This window comes from Podarcis bocagei, assembly GCF_964188305.1.
Source record: "Podarcis bocagei genome assembly, chromosome: 8".
NCBI lineage: Eukaryota > Metazoa > Chordata > Lepidosauria > Squamata > Lacertidae > Podarcis > Podarcis bocagei.
This window is the reverse complement of record NC_138133.1, coordinates 12,775,709-12,790,741: the sequence shown is the minus strand read 5'-3', so window position 1 is coordinate 12,790,741 and position 15,033 is coordinate 12,775,709. Positions and strand designations below refer to the sequence as shown.

At 43.9% G+C, this 15,033-nt stretch overlaps 1 long non-coding RNA gene across 1 annotated transcript; it reads left to right on the top strand.

Moving 5' to 3' along the window:
- The first annotated feature begins 1,868 nt into the window (after positions 1 to 1,868).
- LOC308594020 lies at positions 1,869 to 7,974 on the top strand. Its single transcript, XR_014011231.1, has 3 exons — positions 1,869 to 2,237; positions 5,899 to 5,955; positions 6,320 to 7,974. It is a non-coding gene; the product is annotated as an uncharacterized lncRNA (long non-coding RNA).
- Positions 7,975 to 15,033: the final 7,059 nt, after the last annotated feature.

The following is a 15,033-nucleotide window of genomic DNA, read 5'->3' as shown; positions in this document are numbered from 1 at the left end:
GAATGGAGACGCTCCTTCAGGTATATAGGACCAAGGCCAACCTGGCTTCTGATTTGATCTTGGAATTTCCCTATTCCTCCTGCCAGCTTCACCAAACCCCTGCAAAGGGGTGAGCTCCCATTGCTCGGTCCCTGCTCCTGCCAACCTAGCGGTTCGAAAGCACGTCAAAGTGCAAGTAGATAAATAGGTACCGCTCCGGCGGGAAGGTAAATGGTGTTTCTGTGCGCTGCTCTGGTTCGCCAGAAGCGGCTTAGTCATGCTGGCCACATGACCCGGAAGCTGTACGCCGGCTCGCTCAGCCAATAAAGCGAGATGAGCGCCGCAACCCCAGAGTCGTCCGTGACTGGATCTAACAGTCAGGGGTCCTTTTACCTTTACATGTCCACTCACTCTCATCTGTGCACCTCACTCATACAGAATCTCCAATACAGGCTGATTCTGCCAAGCTTCCTAGCACCACAGCAAGCACAAGGCAGCACGGCACATATAAACACAACAGCTCATGCCAGACTTCTGCCCCAGGAAACCCTTAATTATTAATTGTTACAATTCACCGGGAGGAGAAGCAAGCAAGCAAAAAAACACACGCAATGTCACTTGCCCCTAACATTTTTTTTTTTTTTCTGGGCAGCCTTACAGAAGCCACAGGCCAGAGGTGTCAGGGCCAGAGGTAAAAGGGAGCAGATAAAGTAAAACTTGGCTTTTATACCGTAGGCTAGTTTCTGCACACACTCACCAACAACTCTCCATCCAGCAAGCAAGAATTATTGTCGTGGTTCAAGGATACATTGCACCTGGCCCCAAACACTCAAGGGGAGAACAAAGAAGGGCCAGTAAGAGAGGTTTGTGGAGAGTCTTAGGGGCCAGCCAGAGAGGATTGTGGGGGTGCATTTGGCCCTGGGTATGAAGTTCCCCATTCCTGCTCTTTACCAAGATTGCCATATACATTGCAGGGATAATGCAGGCCAGTTTGATCACAAGGGCCGGCTTCTGGAATCATAGAATTATAGAGCTGGAAGGGATCAGCCCTCTGCAATGATGGGATCTCAGCTGAAGCATCCATGGCAGATGGCCATCCAACCTCTGCTTGAAAACCTCCAAGGAAGGAGAGTCCACAAGCTCCCGAGGGAGACTGCTCCACTTAAAACAGCTCTTACTGTCAGAAAGTTCTTCCTGACATTTAGTCGCAATCTCCTTTATTTTATTTTCATAGAATCATAGAGTTGGAAGAGACCACAAGGGCCATCGAGTCCAACCCCCTGCCAAGCAGGAAACACCATCAGAGCACTCCTGACATATGGTTGTCAAGCCTCTGCTTAAAGACCTCCAAAGTAGGAGACTCCACCACACTCCTTGGCAGCAAATTCCACTGCCGAACAGCTCTTACTGTCAGGAAGTTCTTCCTAATGTTTAGGTGGAATCTTCTTTCTTGTAGTTTGGATCCATTGCTCCATGTCCGCTTCTCTGGAACAGCAGAAAACAACCTTTCTCCCTCCTCTATGTGACATCCTTTTATATATTTGAACATGGCTATCATATCACCCCTTAACCTCCTCTTCTCCAGGCTAAACATGCCCAGCTCCCTTAGCCGTTCCTCATAAGGCATCGTTTCCAGGCCTTTGACCATTCTATTCTATTCTATTCTATTCTATTCTATTCTATTTTAAAATTGCAAAAAGCTGTATTTTTTCTAGTACTTTTATTTCTGTTTTTATTTTTGCATACCAGTTATCAGAGGAAAACGCAAACGCAATCCCCGCATTTGGGGAAATCGCAGGGGTCAGCACACCCACAGTGCAATGGATGAGCCTCACCTTGGGAAAACCTCCTTCATGATCAAGGTGTCTCCCCCACTAGGTAAGTATCGGAATCTCCTTTCTTGTAGCTTGAAGCCATGGGTTCGAGTCCTACCCTCCAGAGCAGGAGAAAGCAAGCTTGCTCCATCATCCGTGAGATAGCCTTCTTCAAATATATAAAGGGCTATTATATCTCTTCTCGGTCTCTTTTTCCCCAGGCTAAACTTGCCCAACTCCTTCAACCATTCCTCATAAGGCTTGGTTTCCGGGCCCTTGATCATCTTGGTTGCCCTCCTCTGCACACATTCCAACTTGTCAATGTCCTTCTTAACTTGTGGTGCCCAGAAGTGGACACAGTATTCCAGGCGTGGTCTGACAAAGGCAGAGAAGAGTGGTACTAATACTTCCTCAGACTGTGTTCAAAGCATAGCTAGGGAATAAGTATGAATCTTTTCAATGTATGGTTAGGGACAGCATATTCTGGAAAGCAAAACCTTTGAACAATATGCAAGGCCTCCGTGATTACAAAATTAATGCATTTATTAAGTTCATAGAAATGTCACCTGCTGACCATCATAACCATTTTTCTTTAGGGAACATGAATGGACAGGCATTTATTAATTTAGCATGTACAGATAACACTAAATGCAGCAAGTATTGAAAAAATCAATGAACTTAAAAGTGTGTTTTTTTAACTTCTATTTTGCAATAAGCTGTTCTCTTTAGAAGGGCCTCTTTGCAAAACAGAAGTAATTAAACAAGATTTAGAAACTCATTTGTATTTTAAAACATTCTTAAATGGAGATAAATAATGTATTTTTGCTGGAGAAAAAACTGTACCAGCTAAATGTAATTTATTACTTTGTTTAGTTTCTCAATAATGTGCTGTTCATCAAAAGGCAGCAAGAAAAATCCATCTCCTGAAGTCATAATACATGTGCCGGAACTAATTGTAGCACACAGGAAAATCCATTTCAGATTCAAGAAAGTGTTTTCATGTCTGGAATATAAAAGAAAAACAGTTAAGCTCAAATATGTGCACTTGAACCCAGTGCTTGATTTCTAAACAAAGACAAACTGGACTTCAAGCCAGCCTCATCCCAGATGTAGTATTATGATTATCACCACTGGTTTATTAATTGCCTTCCAAACAACCATATCAAGGCAAATTACACATAGGATTATTTAAAACAGAACACAAAGGCATGAAATATGTTTGAAACAAAACTGAAACCCTAAGAACAAAGATATTCATGGTAAAGACCCATTCTGAGAGCAAATGCAAAATGCAGATATAAGTCCTAGGAGTGGAGCAGTTTGATTCAGTTCACAATATGCAACTCCAAACACATCCACCCTTCAAAACCCACAATTCTCCCATTGCTTGAAGTGCAGTTGTCCAGCCAAGTAAAAAAATTCATATACTGTGGTAAGGTGTGCATATAAATGCAGCAGTGCGTACATTAGAGGAAGTTGCACCCCAAAATGTGTTTATCATGAGGACTTTTTTAAATGTTGAAATGTGAAGAACTAGATTCAAGATGGAGGAACAGAGAGAAGTTGAACTTGGCGTGTTTGCCCACCCCTGCATGACTCTTAGATATTGTGATTGTGCAATTTTAGATTATAAATGCAGGGCCACATTATTGAAAAGTGTGTGGGTGTCCCCTCTGCCTCATAGTCTGGTTACTGAAAACATGGGCATGGAGATTTTTGACATGAGGCAAACTTACAAATATGCAGTCTCTCGCATCATGCACTTCAAAGGAAGTTGTATCACGTGGCTTATAAAGGGAGCCAAGAGCAGTGTAAAGCAATAAATACCAGCGTGATTCTTTGCATATTGACACAAAATTTAATTCTACAATATTCACTGGAGAATACTCCAGAGGTGGATTTAGGGCAGTGATGGCGAACCTTTTAGAGACCAAGTGCAACCCAAAACCCACTTATTTATCACAAAGTGCCAACACGGCAATTTAACTTGTATATCTCATTTTTTCTGTGTGTTTCACGTTTCTTCTTTATGACTGCTGTCAGAATAAATAATCCTTCATTACATTCTTCATTAAATTATCTTTCAGATGATATATAATTTTATGGTATAACTCAGTGCTTTTTTTCAAAAAAATAAATGTTTTGGGGTACTCTCATTTTGACTCAAGAAAATCACCACCAGGGGAAAAATAAATATAGTGGTACCTCAGTTTTCAAACAGCTTAGTTCTCAAACTACTTCGAATCTAAACACTTCAAACCCGGAAATGAGTGTACTGGTTTTGGAGCTGTTTTTGGAAGCCGAACGTGCTCTGTTCTGAGTATAACTTCCGTTTTGACTTAAACCAGCTTTAGTTCGGCAACTGAGCCCTGGCTGAGTGAGAGTGAACAAGTTATGTTAGTGTTGGGGGATAACTAGCCTCACATAACCAACATGCTTAAGTCTAATTAATTCAGGAAGGGGTTAATGCCATAGAGTAAGCCGTCCTGCTAGACTTAGATAGGTCACTCCCCCTCACCTTAGGAAGAAGGTAATCAAGCCTGTTGTTGTACGTCAGTCTACCAGAGAAGCTCAGCGAGTCAAGTGGTCTGAGCTGGTTGCTTCAAGTTCAGACTGCATGGCTCTAACAAGCCACTCTTATTTAGGAAGTTTGGAACTAAGCCAAGTTTTACTGCCTGTGCAACATTTTCTGAATGCTTTATGGGAAAGCACCTGAAACTGACCTTTGGAGAGTTTATAAGTAAACCATTTTTTAACTTACCAAATATGTGATGTATTTTTTCCCTATGCTAACTGAAGGGGTACGTTTTAGAACTCACAAGGGCATATTTTAAAGGTTTAACAGCCTCTATTCCCATGCTTTGCTTTGCTGAATATTTTGTGATTTTAAATCTCTGCTGTGGTTCTCCCACCAAAGAGTACTTGCTCCAAACTTCTATTTTGGCATCCAGGAGTTCTCCTTTTTGTACCTACATTTCTCCTTGCCACCAAAAAACGTATATTTGGCTGAGCTGTGGTTGGGGACTTAATGCTGGCTGAGCCAAAGAGCCACTGCATTCAAAGCTGCTCGTTCCAGCGGAACTTCCTATAGGATTGTCCCTCGTGTAACCCACATGTTGTTGTTGTTGTTTAGTCATTTAGTCATGTCCAACTCTTCGTGACCCCATGGACCAGAGCACACCAGGCACTCCTGTCTTCCACTGCCTCCCACAGTTTCGTCAAACTCATGCTGGTAGCTTCGAGAACACTATCCAACCATCTCGTCCTCTGTCGTCCCCTTCTCTTTGTGCCCTCCATCTTTCCCCACATCAGGGTCTTTTCCAGGGAGTCTTCTCTTCTCATGAGGTGGCCAAAGTATTGGAGCCTCAGCTTCAGGATCTGTCCTTCCAGTGAGCATTCAGGGCTGATTTCCTTAAGAATGGAGAGGTTTGATCTTCTTGCAGTCCATGGGACTCTCAAGAGTCTCCTCCAGCACCATAATTCAAAAGCATCAATTCTTCAGCGATCTGCCTTCTTTATGGTCCAGCTCATCACTACTGGGAAAACCAGTTGAGTTGCCATAAGAGTTGCCAATTCATTGCAGTTCAACTATGTGTTTAGTCTTTTCAACATTATTACTGAGAATAATGCATTTCTGCAGAATGCCAAACAATTATAAAAGTTTGTTTCCCCCCCAAATGTGATACTTTATCATGATGACTTCACACACATCACACGCCCAATTGTTCCTATGGTATACAGAACAGGGTATTATAAGTCCAACAGCTTTTATCACCTAATTCTTCACATCCCAAAATACATTTTGGACACAATGCCACGCTCCCATTTTCTCCACTGACATTTCCGAAACAATTCCACCAGCATAAAATTACCCAAGCAATCTGACAAGTGTAGATCTTGCTAATGTCTAAATTATTGTAGCAACGAGAAGCTGTGTGTTTTGTGCATTAAACTTTAAACATCATCCATAAAAGCTCAACTGCATGCCTGCTTAAATATGGGTTACGAAAATATCTATTATCAGAAAGGCTCAAATGGGATTTAACATTTGCTCTTCGGTTAAGTTGATGGTAATGCAGACTCCTTTTGTTTGTTTGGCTTTTAGGTGATAAAACTGAAAACATGAAGACAGCTTTAATTACAAGCATTCAATAATCCTACAGTATGTATGATAAAAAGGCACTGAGATTTGTTTTTAATAGCCCGAGGGGCTATTTTGACTTCTCTACTCATTTCTCTGTGTATTAAAAATGCATTATTAGTAGCGTTCACAAGATTGCTTAGAAGTCTGGGCTTTTTATCCTCCTCCTTTATTTTTTGTATACTAGAATTATCTGGTTTTCTTTTCTATTCATGCATTTCGTTAGCCTGATTCCTTTCAAAAAGTGAAGTATCTGCAGTTAGAAACTTATATATCTGAAATATTCAAGGATGGTTGAAGGACCAGATAATTCAGTTCCAGCAATGTATGTCCTTTGGGCCAAACTACACAAGAAATTAAATGTGCTTTTCAATTTCATGTGCAGGAGGTGTAAAGACGGAACTAAACCCCTCCCCTATTGTGATCCAGACAAAAATCTCCCTTACACATGAAGAGAGTTGTCTGCAAGGGAGAAGCAAAGGTAAGAAACTTGCACACATGCAGCTCTGCAAAGCAGACTTTGTGCAGCTGAGGAATGCGACAGTGTTATGAATGTCTAAATGTCTCAAGATTAAGCAAGACCATGATAAAAATATTTTTCATTCATTACTTAAATGTTATCTTTAACTTATCACTGCCACCCCATCTGAGAATTTGATCACCTTTCTGTATTTATTATGAATGTTTTATAGTTTATCTCTTTCCTGGAAGGATGGTTCTCTGCCATTCACTTCCTGGAATTCCAAACAGTGCCTTTGAAATCAATAACATAGCAACAAGCTTCTGTCGTTCTTAACAGTGGTCCATCAAGCCAACATCTGATGTCTTCCAGGAACCAGCTCTCTTGGTCCTCCGAGGGAGTCAAGAACTCTAATATAAGCCATGAGTGAGGCAGTCACTTTTCTTTCATTCAGTATTTGGATTATAGGTATCTAGAAGCTTTCTCCTTGTGATGGCCTGGGAATCGGATTCAGAGGCTGAACCTGAGGAATCCCAGCCTGAACAGGAGTCCCCGCCTCCAGGGCCGGCTGAGCTGGGGCAGGGGCTTGAACCTGAGAAGCCCTCACCTGTGCCGGATCCTCAGGAGCAGACACCAGCTGAATCCACTCTGGCTCTGGAGGTGATCAAGGACCCATTGCCTGCAGGTGCTCCACTCTCAGCCCTGTCAGGGGAAGGTGAGGTTGCCTCTGGGTCCAGTAACCCTCCAGCCTCTCCTGAGCTGCAGAGGCTCGGGGCAGAGAGGCGGAGGGAACTAAGTTCTCGCAGGAGGAGTGCTCGCCTCCAGGCCAGGAGAGGTGAGTCACCTGTGGACCGGGGCCGCTCTATGCCTCAGAGGAGATCAAGGCCAGCCCACCCAGTCCCAGGTTGCGGGAGCAACATCGTTGGTTACCTGTTCCTGCTGGCACCCTGTCCTGCTTTCTGCCAGAGTTCCTGACCACGCCCGACTCCCTGCCTTGGACCCTGCTTCAGCCTCGGACCGGACATGGACTTTGCCGCACGGTAACCCCCCCCCCCGGGACCAGCATAATTATGCCATAGGCTATAGGATCAATTTAGTTGTGTAAAGGCAGTAGACCTGAGAAGTTGTTAAATGAATAGAGAACTGAACTCGAGGCAAGGAGTGGGTGGGGAGTAAAATATACCTAGCTATGTTGTCACCACTCAATCAGTATTTGTTTTGTAAAATCAGCCCTGAGTGTGTACACACACACACACACACACACACACACACACACAACCTATGGAGAGCCTGCGTTATTTTTGTGCAACCCTGCAAATACTAGCAGCTTCCACTTTGGGGAAATAAATATTTTTTTAAATAAAAACAAAGCATGAAACTGCTTTTGGATTCAGCATAGTTAACATGCTCTTTCTATTTCAGGCTTCAATAACTGGTCTGTTGCTATGTTCTCTGTAGAGACATTCGTAATCTCTTCCTGTTCATTGCACTAAGCAAAACTGCTGATTCTTAATACTTGGGTTATTAAGGGGGAAATGGGCAGTTGAAGCTCCTTAAAATGACAGAGACTTCTTTCTGTATTGTCTTAATAAAAAAGATAACAGTATTGAAATCCCAAAAAGCAATGATCCCAGTAGGAAATCATTACTTATACTGTAATATTAAAAAAAAAAATCAAATATTGCTCATTCTTAAGGACTGCAATGTAAGTAAATGAACTCTCCTGATAGCCAATACAGTGGTGCCTCGCAAGACGAAATTAATTCGTTCCGCAAGTTTTTTCTTCTTGCGAGTTTTTCGTCTTGCGAAGCACGGTTTCCCATAGGAATGCATTGAAAATCAATTAATGCGTTCCTATGAAAACCGCTTGCCAGGCTGGCGGTGCGGAGAAGGGCTTTTCTCCCCACTGCAAGCCTTCAGGACAGGTACGGGAACAGAGGGGAAGGGGCGCAGCGCTTCTCCTCTGTTCCCGGGGCTTGCGGTGGGAGGAGGGTTTTTCCTCCCCACCGCCAACATTCAGAACAGCATTCTGAATGTTGGCGGTGGGAAGGAAAACCCTCCTCCCACCGCAAGTCTTCAGGACAGCCATCCGAAGGCTGGCGTGGGGAGAAGGGCTTTCCGCCCCACCACCAGCCTTCGGAACAGCCTTCTGAAGGCTGGCGCGGGGAGAAGGGCTTTTCTCCCCACCGCCAGCCTTCGGAGGAGCCTTCCGAAGGCTGGCGCGGGGAGAAGGGCTTTCCGCCCCACCACCAGCCTTCGGAGGAGCCTTCCGAAGGCTGGCGCGGGGAGAAGGGCTTTCCGCCCCACCGCCAGCCTTCGGAGGAGGTCCGAGGACAGTGGGGAAGAAGCGCTGCGCTTCCCCGCTGTCCCGGAGATTTCCCTATGGGCTTTCGTCTTGCGAAGGAAGCCCATAGGGAAATTCATTTTGCGAAGCGCCTCCAAAACGGAAAACCCTTTCGTCTAGCGGGTTTCCCGTCTTGCGAGGCGTTCGTCTTGCGGGGCACCACTGTAAATTGATTCCAGTCATTCTACAGCTTGGGGCAGAGAGGTGAACAGGAGAGGGGGTGGAGTAAGGAGGAGAGCCTTCGACATCTCTAAGCATCTACATCTAACGCCTCCCTCCTGCTAGGCTTGTACCTGCTTCTAGTTGCCCATACCAACAGGCAAGCCTCTCACCATCAAGCAAGCCAGCCTTGCAGTTGAGAGAAGCAGGCCTAGAAACCTCTTCACCTTCAGCCAATTTACATCACCTGGCTCAAGAACCACAAAAGCAGAAGCAGATGCAATGTGGCAGGCTACCATTTGGTGAGAACAAGCCTGAAAGGTATCATCCCTTTGGGGTTGTCACTTCAGGGTTGGGGAAAGGGCACCATTCTACCATGGTTTCCTGTGCTGGTCCCGGGGGGGGGGGTACCGTGAGGCGTGGTCAGAGTCCGGTCCTGCGTCGAGGGTCTGGAGACTGTCCACCAAGGGCGAAGCGGGGTCCAAAGCAAGAAGCTGGGCATGGTAGGGAACTCCAGAAAAACAGGTCTGGGTCTGGCAGAAACAGGTTTCCAACAACGTTGTTCCTGCAACCTGGGACTGGGCTGACTCGCCTTTAACTCCTCTGGGGCCTAGGGCAGTCCCGGCCCACAGGTGACTCCCCTCTCCTGGCCTGGAGGCGAGCACTCCTCCGATAGAACTTAGTTCCCTCCACCTCTCTGCCCTGAACCTCTGCAGCTCAGGAGAGGCTGGAGGGTTACTGGAGCCAGAGGCTGCCTCACCTTCCCCTGACAGAGCTGGGAGAGGAGCACCTGCAGGCAATGGGTCCTCAATCACCCTTGGAGCCAGAGTGGATTCATCTGGTGTCTGCTCCTGAGGATCCAGCACAGGTGCAGGCCCTTCAGATTCAAGGCCCTGCCCCGGCTCAGCCGGCCCTGGTACAGGCTGGGATTCCTCCGGTTCAGCTTCTGAATCAGATTCCCAAGCCATCACATTTCCTCCCCCTACCTGTGGGCATTACATGTGTGTGTTTATTGTATGTAGCATGTATTTGGATGTGTGTAGGCAAGTATGACAGACATAGGTTTAATGCAGTGTTTTCCAAACTTGGGTCTTCAGCTGCTCTTGGACTACAACTCCCATCATCCCAAGCTAGCAGGACCAGTGGTCAGGGATGATGGGAACTGTAGTCCAAAAGCAGCAGGAGACCCAAGTTTGGGAAACATTCGTTTAATGTTTCTGGGGTGTCCAGTGTTAGAGACTGCGGTGTGCCAGAGAATTTCTAAACCTTGGGTATGAGGTGGGGCAGGGAAGGGACTGTGAATGCCCCAAGTGAGAGATGGGGTGGAACGCCTGCCCCCCAATAGTTTTGTTCTATTTCTCAGCTGGAGGCTTGACATATTTATGTTGAGCTGTATATGTGACCTAGTGTGGATTGATGTCTGCAGGGCCTGGTGGTATGGTCAACTGTGTATTTCCTTTCTTTCTTTTGCAGAGCGTTCCATACACAGAGTTTGCCTTGGAGGAAGAAGGAGGTCATTGGGCAACCTATCTTAGTTACTCTTTCAAGGAGTGAAAGGCATTTGAGAGGGAGACAGGGTTATTTGCCTCTCACTCCTTGAATGAGTAAACTACTCTTAGAGATGGAGATACATAAGCTTTACATTGGAATTGGCATAGGATACAGTGGTACCTCTGGTTACGGATTTAGTTCATTTTGGGGCGCCATGCACGCCCTGAAAAATCCACAACTAGAGGCGCCGCTTCTGCGCATACACACGGCATGATAGAACGCTTCTGCGCACGCACAAGCAGAGAAACCCGGAAGTATACACTTCCAGGTTTGCTGTGGCCGTAACCTGAAGATTCTGTAACCTGGAGGTTACGCAACACGAGGTACCACTGTATAGGAATTTCCCTGCTCAAGTGGTTGATTTTCTTGACATTCATGCAAATCCTACTGTAAAAGGAAACGGGTTTAATTCAGTACAAAGGAGAGCTACCCAAATCTCAGGTCCTATGCAATAACACTTGTATAATGTGCAGTAAATGTACTGCACTAGCAAAAGGGGTTTGTTCCCCCCCCCCTTCTTAGTTTTATCCTATATTGGCTCCTCTTCTGCTGCTGCTCAGGAACAGCAAAGGTGATGGAAAATCAGAGGACCAGATATTATAGAGAAACAAGTTTATGAGAAAGGGAAGGCCAGCAAGTAAGCCGATTTGAGAGGTGCATGAGAATTTACTGGGAGATTTGAAAGAAGAGGGATGGCCAGTGAGTGGACCCCAGAATATGTTGGTAAAGTGGGACCAGATAAACTGAGGCAGCTCTATCCATCTTCATACAACATAAGGTCATTAGGAAGTCTGAAGAATATCGACTTGAAAGAGAAACTGCAAGATTCAGAATAGGGAACTGGTATATAGTGCCTAGGATGTGACTAAAGTATCAGAGACTGTGCCTCATTATTATTTTTTAAGTACAGTGGTACCTCCGGTTAAGTACTTAATTCATTACGGAGGTCCGCTCTTAACATGAAACTGTTCTTAACCTGAAGCACCACTTTAGCTAATGGAGCCTCCTGCTGCCGCCGTGCCGCCGGAGCACAATTTCTGTTCTTATGCCAAAGCAAAGTTCTTAACTCAAGGTACTATTTCTGAGTTAGCGGAGTCTGTAACCTGAAGCGTATGTAACCTGAAGTGTATGTAACCTGAGTTACCACTGTATTTTAAAAGAGAGTCAACTTTAGATTCTCTAAAATGTCATTGAGGAAAGGCTTACAGCAGTGTTAGTGATTCAGATCTCGCCTCCTGCCTTGTGTTCATAGGCACAGAAGGAGAAGCCTTAAAAAGAGGTACATAAGGACAAACCCATCCTCATGATGACAACAACTCAGTCCTAGAAATGGCTGCTGTTTCCTCTTCTGACTCTTCTTCTTTGCAGCTTCTGCACACACAGGGGGAAATGACCCCTCGCCAGTTGACAGAATGATTCTTCTTCAGAAAATGCAAACCGTTTGTTTTAGAGTGTACATATTTGTACAGTATACATCTTTTTCTGCTTTCTGAGGGTAGTCACAAAACAATGTAAAATAAATATTGTAAGCACATGGTTTAAAAATAAACCTTTTAAATGTCATAAAAGCAAAAAGAAGAAATATCATTTTTCTGCTCTATTTGTATCATAACAAGGTATTCGTTTCCAGAAAATACCATTTTGCCAGGGCTGTGTGTGTGTGTAAAGCACTTTATTGTTATGTTAAGCAAAATTTTGCCAGCTAAAACTGCTACTAAGCTACAGCTGTGCCTCTCATCATTTTCTTGTGATCCTCCCTGGTTTCTAAATATCCTTTCACTCTTGCATACATGGCCTCTGTTTCTATTCCTGCTTCTCTTCTGTCAAAGAGTAACCTTGAAATGGCCTTTCTGCACCATAGATTCTTCACCATAAGAGAAACTCCTTTCTTTGGGCTCTTGGCTTCTTTCCCACCCTCCCTTACTTTGAAACTCATTTGGATTTAAGGAGAAGATACACTGCTGGTAGAGTACATAATAATAGCAGGAAAAGGTGCTGTAATAATCTGCACCAACCAGCAAAAAGGGAAGTTTTTTAGGGCGGTTTGAAGCTCAACATAAAAAAAACCACGAAGATCATGGCAACTGGTTCCATCACTCCTGGCAAATAGAAGGGGAAGAAATGGAGGCAGTGATAGATTTTACTTTCTTGGGCTCCATGATCACTGCAGATGGTGACAGCAGCCACGAAATTAAAAGATGCCTGCTTCTTGGGAGAAAAGCAATGACAAACCTAGACAGCATCTTAAAAAGCAGAGACATCACCTTGCCAACAAAGGTCTGTATAGTCAAAGCTATGGTTTTCCCAGTAGTGATGTATGGAAGTGAGACCTGGACCATAAAAAAGGCTGATCACCGAAGAATTGATGCTTTTGAATCATGGTGCTGGAGGAGACTCTTGAGAGTCCCATGGACTGCAGGAAGATCAAACCTCTCCATTCTGAAGGAAATCAGCCCTGAGTGCTCACTGGAAGGACAGATCCTGAAGCTGAGACTCCAATACTTTGGCCACCTCATGAGAAGAGAAGACTCCCTGGAAAAGACCCTGATGTTGGGAAAGATGGAGGGCACAAGGAGAAGAGGACGACAAAGAACGAGATGGTTGGACAGTGTTCTCAAAGCTACCAACTTGAGTTTGACCAAACTGCGGGAGGCAGTGGAAGACAGGAGTGCCTGGTGTGCTCTGGTCCATGGAGTCACGAAGAGTCAGACATGACTAAACAACAACAACAAGGTAACCTGAAACATCTGTAACCTAAGGTACCACTGTATCAAGCCCACAGCAAGGCCATTAGAATCAACAGATGCATTTCTAGAATTGAATTATCTTCATAACTGGACAACAATAGGGTTACGCAATAGCGTTTTGGATTGCTTTTTCCTCCCCCTCACGGCTTGTTTCATGTACCTACTTGAGCTATGTTTTGTATCCATATTCCAAAATCGTTCCCATGCTTCTATGTCTATATTATGACCAATATCTATTGCTCAATGTATCATTGAAGATTTTACTTGCTCATCCTTTGTTTCCCATTCCAACAATATTTTATACATTTTAGACAGCACTTTTACATTACATTCCAACAGGTCTCTCTCTAATTGTGATATTTGTTCCCCAAACCATTGTGTCCTATCTTTCTGAAATAGTTCATTCAAATGATGATCTTGTATCCATGTTGTTAATTTTCCTGATAATTCCTTAAATTCTTTTAATTTATACTCTCCTCCCTCTTGTTTCAATAAATTTCTGTACGTTGTCCACCCTTCTATCATACTCTTTTTCTTTACCGCTATAGCTTCGAACGGTGAGAACCAAAGTGGTGTTTTTGCCACTAATAAATTCTTATATTTATCCCATACGCTATACAAGTTTTCCCCAATTATATGATTTGGAAATCCTTTAGGAACCTTTGCCTTTTCATACCATAGATAAGCGTGCCTACCATAAATATTGTCATGATCTTCTAAGTCTAGAATATGTGAATTTTCTAATGTCATCCATTCCTTCAATCAACAAAGAGAGGATGCCTCATAATATAGTCTCATATCTGGCACCAGAACAAAAAAAAAGACTTGAACCAAGTATGTGAGCCATGTTTTGTGTTGACAAATCTTTTTGAGGTTTACCTTTGTTAACAAGTCTTCTTTTGTTAACAAGGGTAAAAACTTCCAAAAGATATGTCAACTAAAAATATGGCTCAAGTACATGCAAGTCCTTTTTTTGTCCTGGTGGTGGTTGCTTGATTCTTGACTGATCATCTGTCTCCCATTGTCTCCCATCCTTTTGTCCCATGCTGCACCAGGTGAGGATCCCATCTTTCTGTTTCTATATTGTCCATGAGCAGATCCAAGAGAGACAGTTCTCAGGCCCACCATAGCCACATCCCATAGCTCAGGCACCCAGCAGCTATGCCAGTTTCAAATTTTGACATTGGCCAAAGGGGCAAGTGAACTGTCGGGAAAACATGGAGGATATTGTGGGTCTCTAACTGCTCTACGCAGGAAGGCAGAGACACACACTCCATGCATCTGTATCTCCCCCAAGAATAAGATAAAGACTCAAGAATGGGAATCACTGTTGCATCCTGTTATTTTTAATTAATTACTGAACATTTATGAAAACAAACAGCTAAAAAGTGAATAGCTTTGTTGAATGCAAAATATATTGCCTTTACTAAATAATTGGAGAGCTGCTTCTGTAGGTCAGCATCTTGACCATCAACAAGCCCCACAAGTCCATCTGAAAATCTATTGGGAAGAGCCTGGAATCTGTACTGTGACCTCAACTGTCAGGGGCCAGAAGACTTTGCCATATATTGCCTCCATATACTTCTGTCATAAATGTATCTCTGTGTGCATTTTAATTGCAAGCCACTTAGAAGGCCAATCTCAGCTGGAAATTATAATTCATAAATACATACACACTCACAACAGTTCATTTTAGTTTTGTATAATAACAATTTAATGGAATTGCAATACTCGTCTACTAAGAATTTGTCAACTGGCTCATACTGTACTCTGCTTCTTCTTATGACCGAAAAACGTAATTTGCAGTGATGAATCTAAAGATTGTTTAAATTCTAAAA